Below are 8,618 nucleotides of genomic sequence, written 5' to 3'. Positions count from 1 at the left end.
AGGGGATAAGTGGTCAACCTCAGGTCAAGACTCAGTTCGGTGAGGAAGAACACTCAAGGACTTCTGGATGACACCTAACTTTCCCTTGTATAATTTTATTGACTTCATTTAGAATCGTAGAGTTGGAAGGTACTTCCAGGATCATCTAGTCCAACCCCCTACACAATGCAGGAAATTCACAAATACCCCCATACTCCCAGTGACCCCTGCTCTATGCCCAGAAGAGGGGTGGCAACCTTCCAAGATCCCTGGCCAAACTGGCCTGGAGAACAATTGTTTCCTGTCCCCAAAGTGGTGATTGGCATTTCCCTAGGTGTGTAAGAAAGGGCCACAAGAACTAAGCCCTCCCTCTCATGATCTGCCTAAATTCACAGAATCAGCATTGCTGTCAGATGGCCCTCTAGCCTCTGTCTGAAAACCTCCAAAGTAGGAGAGCCCACCACCTCCCGAGGAAGCCCGTTCCCCTCAGAAAACACTCTGTCAGGAAATTCTTTCTATGTTTAGCTGAAAACTTGTCTGATTTAATTTCAACCAACTGGTTCTGGTCCAACCTTCTGGGGCAACAGAAAACAATTCCATACCATCCTCTATATGGCAGCCCCTCAAGTACTTGAAGATAGTTACATACCACAGTCGTCTCCTCTCCAGGCTAGACATACCCATCTCCTTCAATTTTTCCTCATAGGACTTGGTCTCCAGACCCCTCACCATCTTCATTGCCCTCCTCTGGACACCTTCCAGCTTGTCTATATCTTTCTTAAATTGTGTTGCCCAATTTATACCCCATCTTTCTCCTTAACAAGGACCCAAAGCAGTTTACATCATTCTTCCCTCCTCCACTTTATTCTCACAACAACTCTGTAAGGTATTTTTGTATGAGAGAGAGACTGGCATAAGTTCACCCAGAGCGCTTCCATAACACAGGGGAGGTTTGAGTATGGGTCTCCCAGATCTTAGTCTGAAATGCTAACCACTGCACAACACGGGCTTCCATGGGGTAGCCGCTGTGACCAAGAGCATTCAGCCATGTCTGATTAAGTGATGAAGTCATATGATAGCAAGACACTCAGTCGTTCTTGCCAGTCCTGGCACCAATGAGTTCCCCATCAAAGGCCAAAATAGCCCTGGATTTGGACTGGCCCACTCCCCTTGACTTCTCCTGACAGAAATGAAGGCTTGATGTCTGGCAATGTTGCTGTGGTTGTCAAGCAACCCCATTTCCACCACCAAGAGGGCACTGGTTTCTTAAAGATACAGGATCTTCCCATCCACATAAGCCTACTATTGATGTCACGTTGGATGCTGCCAAAACTGTGTTAGCATCTTATTGGAAGGATGCACAACCACCGAGCATTGAGGGTTGGTATAGAAAATTATGGTCTCACTATCTTATGGATTCTGTCAATGTGCAAATAAACACAAATGTTCAATCGTCATTACACTCATCATTCACTGGAAAGTGGTACCCAGTTCTAGATTATCTATCTCAACAGTAGTTTATCCCATCTGAATGGTCTCAATTTCATAAATGGGTATGAGATTTTGATTTTTAATTCTTTGCATTATTGATTAATGTACAAGATCCACTAAATAGCGACACTCAAAATTTATTAGTTATGTCATTCAACAGGTTGTTATATACGTTACAGTTTCTGTACTTAGTAGAAACCATTGTCCATGTTTTATGAGTTTGTAATGGTTGTTGAATCTTTTTTTTGATATTCATAGTTCTATGCTTCCTGATTTGGTACTGGATTGTGTCTTAATCTTTAAAAACTTTAATAAAAAGATTATTTTTAAAAAAAGATACAGGGATTCTTTCCATTACTGGGGACTTAAATCCCCAATTATTTATTAATTCATGTAAGATTTCAGATGTTTCTGAAAATCAATGGCTTTCCTCAGGTGTATAGAAAGATCCATCTTGTCTTTTCATGGCCTCCACGGCCAGGGACGTGTTTAGAATTAGATACATCGATATGAGCAATTTAGCTAATCTTCCTAGCACTGACTCAGTGCCTAAGAAGGTTCTAGAACCATCTGCAATTATCCAGACTAAGAACCACGTACAATCCAGGGCAGTCGGATAACAGTAGTTCACTACTCTTTTCGGTGATGCAATAATGGCCCATCTTCAAACAGCAGGGTGTCACAGGATGACTTAATGGGGGATGGAGATAGTCTAATGGGGAGCAAAACGGAAAGGAGGTAAACAAATTTGGGAGCAATGTGATAACATGATTCATCAATGTATAGAATCATAGAATGTTAGAGTTGGAAGGGACCTTGCAGGTCATCTAGTCCAACCCCCTGCACTCTGCGGGAGCAGAGCTGAAAGATAGCCCTACATACCTACAACATACCCGGAAGATGGTCATCCAGCCTTCACTAAGGAGCATCCACCACCTCCCGAGGCAGACTGTTCCACTGCTCAACTTTTTTTACAGTATCCCCCCTCCGTACTAATTAGAACAACGTAGATGGGAGGGTGATGCATAACTGCAGGGGTCGTTTTGTAGAAAAAGAGCTAGGGGAACTCATTAGCATAACTCATTAGCATATACCACACCCCCTGACATCATAAGGCCCGGCGGTGGACCTGCAAGGCCGGCGGGAGTGTGAGGAAGCCCTGCCAAGGCCCTCCCTGGCCCCAGGCAGGCAGTGGTGGGGAGGAAGCAACTTACCCTCCCTCTTCTCCTGCCTCCTCCTGGCTGAATGAGGGCCGGAAGCGGGGCAGCTGGAAGTGGGGGGTGGGGCTTCGTCGTGTGCCCCGCATCCCGCACCTCACCTGGGGGAACTGCGATCCCCGCGATCCCCCCCCCCGAATCGACCTCTGCATAACTCCCACAATAGTGCCAGAAGAATGGTATAAAAGAGCTTTCGTCTCATTCCTACTCCAATAGTTCTGTCCTCTACCTGCTGCTTTCTTGAACTCTTCTCCTCTGAGTCTGATCTGCATTCCTTTTTTCTTTGTGTTTTAGCAATCTATGCGTCATGCCTCTATGCTTCTTTCCCATTTTAATTCTTTCACCATGAGAACAGATGTTTTTCATGCTTCTGGAATGGGCTGATGGAGCAGCAAACCACAAACTTTTTGGTTCACATCTTTTTCTGTGCCACACACTTACTGGAAAGCCTTAGATTGGTGTCTCTTTCTCAATCATACACTGTCCTCCCATCTGAAATGCAATGATAATAATCTTGGCTTACTTGACGGTATTGCGAGGATTACAGTGGCAGCTAAGTGATGTTTTGTCATTATTAAGATCCTGTCATTCTTTGTCAAATTATTCCAGAAAGGTTCCTTTGAATTCCCAGAGCTGGAAAATAAGATCTGAGTGAACCAGCTGAGTGGGGGGAGCAGCTGTTTTGAGCTGTCTTGTGCAGTCCCTTTAAACAGACTGTGCAAGACAGCCCGAACAGCTGAGTGACAAGGAGCAGGCTGCTCCCCATTTCTCAGCTGTTGGGGGGGGGCTTTCTGCAGACCCCACTGAAAGAAACGGTGGTCCCTTTCAATGGTTTTGCAGGACCATGAACCACATACCTTCCCTGAAGATTCCAGGGACTTAAATTAGGAACTTCTGCTTTGAGACCATCCTGAGTCCTTTTAGGGAGACTCCTTATAGTCTCTACTTTTTATCATGCTGTTTAAGTTCATCATCGCTTTCCTCCCAAGGAGCAGGCGTCTTTTAATTTCATGACCATCTATAAGGTAAAGGTTCCCTTGCTCGAAAGCCAGTCGAATCCAACTCTAGGGTTGTGGTGCTCATCTCCGTTTCAAAGCCGAAGAGCCAGCGGTGTCCGAAGACGTTTCTGTGGTCATGTGGCCGGCATGACTAAACACCAAGGCGCACGGAACGCTGTTACCTTCCCACCAAAGTGGTACCTATTTATCTACTTGCAATTTCTTGCTTTCGAACTGCTAGGTTGGCAGGAGTGACCATCTATACCTAACCACTTATTACGATGCTACTGTCAAATACATTGAATGAGTGGGAAAATCTCTCTGTTCTGTTTTCTATTGCCAGACTGTATTTTGTCTTGATGCCTTTCAGTCACCTTTTCACAATAAAGATTAACACTGCTGCATCATTCTTATCTACTCTTTTTTCTCATTGATTTGTACAGTGTTCAGAGTTCTCCTTGGTTTTATCATGGTAAAAAAATTACCCTGTCCTTGGGAGACATGGAAATACCTGATGAGGAAAAGCGGGACCTATGGAGACAGGGTCTGGCCCAGTCATTCAGTTTTTTGGGGGTAGAGAGTGAGTGTGCCACCACCTGTGGTATAGTTGAATGAGGATACAGCAATATTAGACTCGGCAGCTGAGAAAAGGTTGAGTTTCCAAAGCCATATTTCATGTCTCCCCCCCCCCATATAAACATCTACTAATCACTATAAATATGACAAGGGTGAATTGGCGTGGAAACCAAACACTAGTTCTGATTATGGATGACTTATGCTTATGAAGAACCCTGCAGGATTAAGGACAGAGTCCCTGAAATTGGGGAATGGATAAAGAAATTACTCTTTATGGTTGAAATGGACAAAATGACAAAGAAACTTAAGAATTTGGAGGCGGAAGAATTTTTTGAGGACTGGAAAGACTTTAAGGAATACTTAGAGAAATACTGGGATGTAAAGAACAGTTTGATTTGCTTTGATAGTTACTAAAAAACTAAATGATATTAGAATAAGGATAAATGTATAAGAATATTAGTTGAAATATAAGTTACCCATAGATTGTGAACAGCGGGAAAGGGAGACATATAGAAAATCTAAGATATGGGCTGGAGGTTGGAGCACTGTGGGAAGCCAGAAGGGAGTGGGGTATAGTAGAAAAGGATGTATGATAACTAAATAATTTGATATATGTTTGACTTTTTATTATGTCCTAATAAATTGTTTTGGGGAAAGAAAAAAAAAAAGAGAACCCTGCAGGATTAGACCAGTCATCCTTCTAGTCCAGCAACCCGTTTCACACATTGGCCAACCCGTTGACCTGGAGGGCTAAAAAACAGGGAATAGAGGCCAAGGCGTCCACTTGTAGGGATTCCACCACTGTGTCATTTCTCCCTGCAGTGGGTATTAAACCGCCTCCACCCAGGAGCCACAGAAGTACATGTGCCCTTCCCTAACTACTACACATTATGATGATTCATGACAAGAGATGATCTATGTTTTGCACAAGCTGAGTGCTCTCCATCATCACGTCCCAGCTTGAAAGTAATTATTTCGTAGTCCCATCCATGCTACAACACCCATAACTCTTTGAATCCATGGTTGTTCACTACTTTTGGTAGCAATCCCTGCCCACTCCATTTTTTTGCAGCTGGATACTATTTCATTTCCAAATTATTCCAGCCACTCAGGAATCTCACAATGGATGCTATGAAACACCTATGTTGGATATTATCCATTATTTGTTGACTCCAGAATCCTGCTATCAACAGTACTCAACAACATAACTTTAGAAGACCAAAACTCCCCTTTGTTTTTGCCCTCAGAACTCACATTCAGATGGTCATGGCCTCTAAACATGGGTTTTCCATTTAGTCATCATGGACGATGGTCGTCAGTGAACATACCCTTTGGAAATCAGTCTAATCTACTTTCAAAGCCACCTAAGCAAGGGCCAGCATGACACTCTGTGGCAGTGGATTCCATACGTTGATAACTCCTGAGAGTAATGTGAAATACTTCCTTTGTGTGTCCTGAATCTACTGTCATAAGAACATAAAAGAAGCCATGTTGGATCAGGCCAATGGCTAAGGTTGTGAGGTCTTACCTGCATCCTGGCAGGGGGCTCCAGCCCAGCTCCCTGGGTCTTCTGGCTCTCAGGGTCTTCTCTATGGTCACCATAGAGTTTCTACCCAAATGCTAGAGTGTCCCCTGCACGATGTGCCTCTGGGTGACATCATCATGCTGGACATGTTGGGTGCAATGGGGCTCTTCAGGGATGGAGTTTCCCCTGCTGGCCAGCTGGCTGCTGGTGGATTGGGGCCCCTGAAAGCAAGAAAAAACCCACCCTCATTGGGGGGATGTCAACCCTACCAATGGGCCATCCAGTCCAACACTGTGCCACACGGTGGCCAAAACTCAGGTGAAATTAACTTCTTCGGATGTCCACGAGCTAGTTTTATGGAAGAGGAAGTAAACATGTTCTCCTGACATGTTCCACCCCTTGCACAATGTAATATGAAACCTCCCCTGCTTATCTTTTCCTGTACTCTAAAGACCTCCAAACTCTAGCTTTTCCTCATAGGGAAGGCACCACGGGACCAGGGGTCTCTGCTAAACCCTTTCTGATTGGGAACTGGACTGCAGTCCTTTTGTTATGAAAAGGGAGGCCAAAGTACAGTTGATGAATGTGCGTCCATTTTCAAAACAAGCCACAAAATATTTACCTCGTGGCAACAGGCAATACTGCAGCCAGAATGAAGGCAACAGACACAAATGGTTGAATCCAGACACCATGTCAAACCATGGTTGAACAATGTTAATGGTGGCTTGGTACAATGTCTTCATTGAACAGGATTTTTTTTTGGGGGGGTGATTTGTCAACAAGTACAAATCAGAAGCTATAATGTGAAGCAGATTTGCAGACTATAGCTTGTCTTTCCCATGCTTTGGGAAGAGGTCAGTGTCTGAAGAGAAAAAAATATTAGAGTCACTGTAAAAAGGTAAAGGTAAAGGTCTCCCTTGCTCGAAAGCCAGTCGAGTCCGACTCTAGGGTTGCGGTGCTCATCTCTGTTTCAAAGCCGAAGAGCCAGCGCTGTCGGAAGACATTTCCGTGGTCATGTGGCCGGCATGACTAAACACCAAGGCGCACGAAACGCTGTTCCCTTCCCACCGAAGCGGTACCTATTTATCTCCTTGCCATTTCTTGCTTTTGAACTGCTAGGTGGGCAGGAGCTGGAACTAGAGAGGGGAGCTCATCATGCACCACACTCGGGTCTCGAACTGCTGAACTACCGACCTTCCACAGCCTGCAGTTCAGCGTCTTAACCACTTGAGCCACCGCAGCTCGTAGTCACTATACTGCCTCCTTTATTTATTTATTTATTTATTTATTTATTTATTTATTATCACATTTGTACCCCGCCCTCCCCGCAAAGCAGGCTCAGGGCGGCTTCCAACACGGCATATATACAGCTTAAAAACACCATTATTAAAACACTACAAATCAACAAGCATAAAGTGCTGGTGGCAATTAAAAGTCACTTAAATGGCACATTTTCAGTGGATTTCCATTTCCCAATGTTCTAAGGTGTTTTTCTGCTCGTAGTTTCCTTAAGGCAACAACCCGATGGTGGCTCATGGGCCAGGTGCTGCAACAGTTGGGCGATCTAGTGGTGGTCCAACAGCGGCAGCCCCTAATTGAATGCCTGGCGGAAGAGCTCTGTCTTACAGGCCCTGTGGAACTGTGAGAGGTCCCGCAGGGCCCTGGTCTCCTCCGGGAGCTCGTTCCACCAGGTAGGGGCCGCCACCAAAAAGGCCCTGGTCCTAGTGGCGGCTAGCCTGGCCTCCCTTGAGCCAGGGAGGGTCAACTGATTTTGAGACTCAGACCGTAGTGCTCTCTGGGGTATATACGGGGAAAGGCGGTCCCGTAGGTATGTTGGACCCTGGTCATAAGGGGCTTTAAAGGTAAGAACCAGCACCTTGAAGTGGATTTGGTATGCTATGGCAGACAGTGCAGTGTCCTCAGTACAGGCTGGATGTGCTCCCATCTAGGGAGACCCAACAGCCTGGACATGATTCGCCCTCTTCCAAAATACTAGAACTCGAGGACATCCTAAGAAACTGATGGGTGATAGGTTCAGGATGGACAAAAGGAAATACTACTTTACGCAGAGAGTGATTAAAATGAAGAATTTGCAGCCGGAGGATGTAGTGATGGCCCCAGGAATAAACAGCTTTAAAGGGGAATTAGATAGATTCGTGGAGTATGAGTCTATCAATGGCTACTAGCTGGGGTGACTGAGGGGAATCTCCACATTCAGAGGCAATAGTCAGAGGCCAGGAGGCAACATCAGGGGAACACCTCTTCCTCTATGCCCTGTTGCTAGACCTCCAGAGGAACTGGTTGGCCCCTGTGTGAGACAGGATGCTGGACTAGATGTACCACTGGTCTTATCCAGCAAGGCTCTTCTGCTGTTCTTATGAGGGGAAGGTCTCAGCCTCTCTGCCCTGTTGTTGGACCTCCAGAGGAACTGGTTGGCCACTGTGTGACACAGGATGCTGGACTAGATGGACTGTTGGTCTGATCCAGCAGGGCTCTTCTTATGTTCTTCTCAGGGGAAGGCCTCGGCCCCTATGCCCTGTTGTTGGACCTCCACAGGTACCACTTGGCCTCTGTGTGAGGCAGGATGCTGGACTAGATGGACTATTGGTCTGATCCAGCAGGGCTCTTCTCATGTTCTTATGTTCTTAATGCTTCTTTTTGATATTGTAGCAGATGGGGGAGCTGATTAGAGACTAGGATATGTGCATGGATATATCCGTTTTGAATATATTCTCCAAAAATGTATCAGTATGTTTCACATATATTATGGGTATAAATGCACAATGGATAATGACAGGCAGAGCCATTAAATCTAATCCTGACTATATCTGA

This window comes from Gekko japonicus, unplaced genomic scaffold (assembly GCF_001447785.1).
Source record: "Gekko japonicus isolate JY-2015 unplaced genomic scaffold, Gekko_japonicus_V1.1 scaffold1203, whole genome shotgun sequence".
NCBI classification, from domain to species: domain Eukaryota; kingdom Metazoa; phylum Chordata; class Lepidosauria; order Squamata; family Gekkonidae; genus Gekko; species Gekko japonicus.
Note: the sequence above shows the minus strand (reverse complement) of the source record.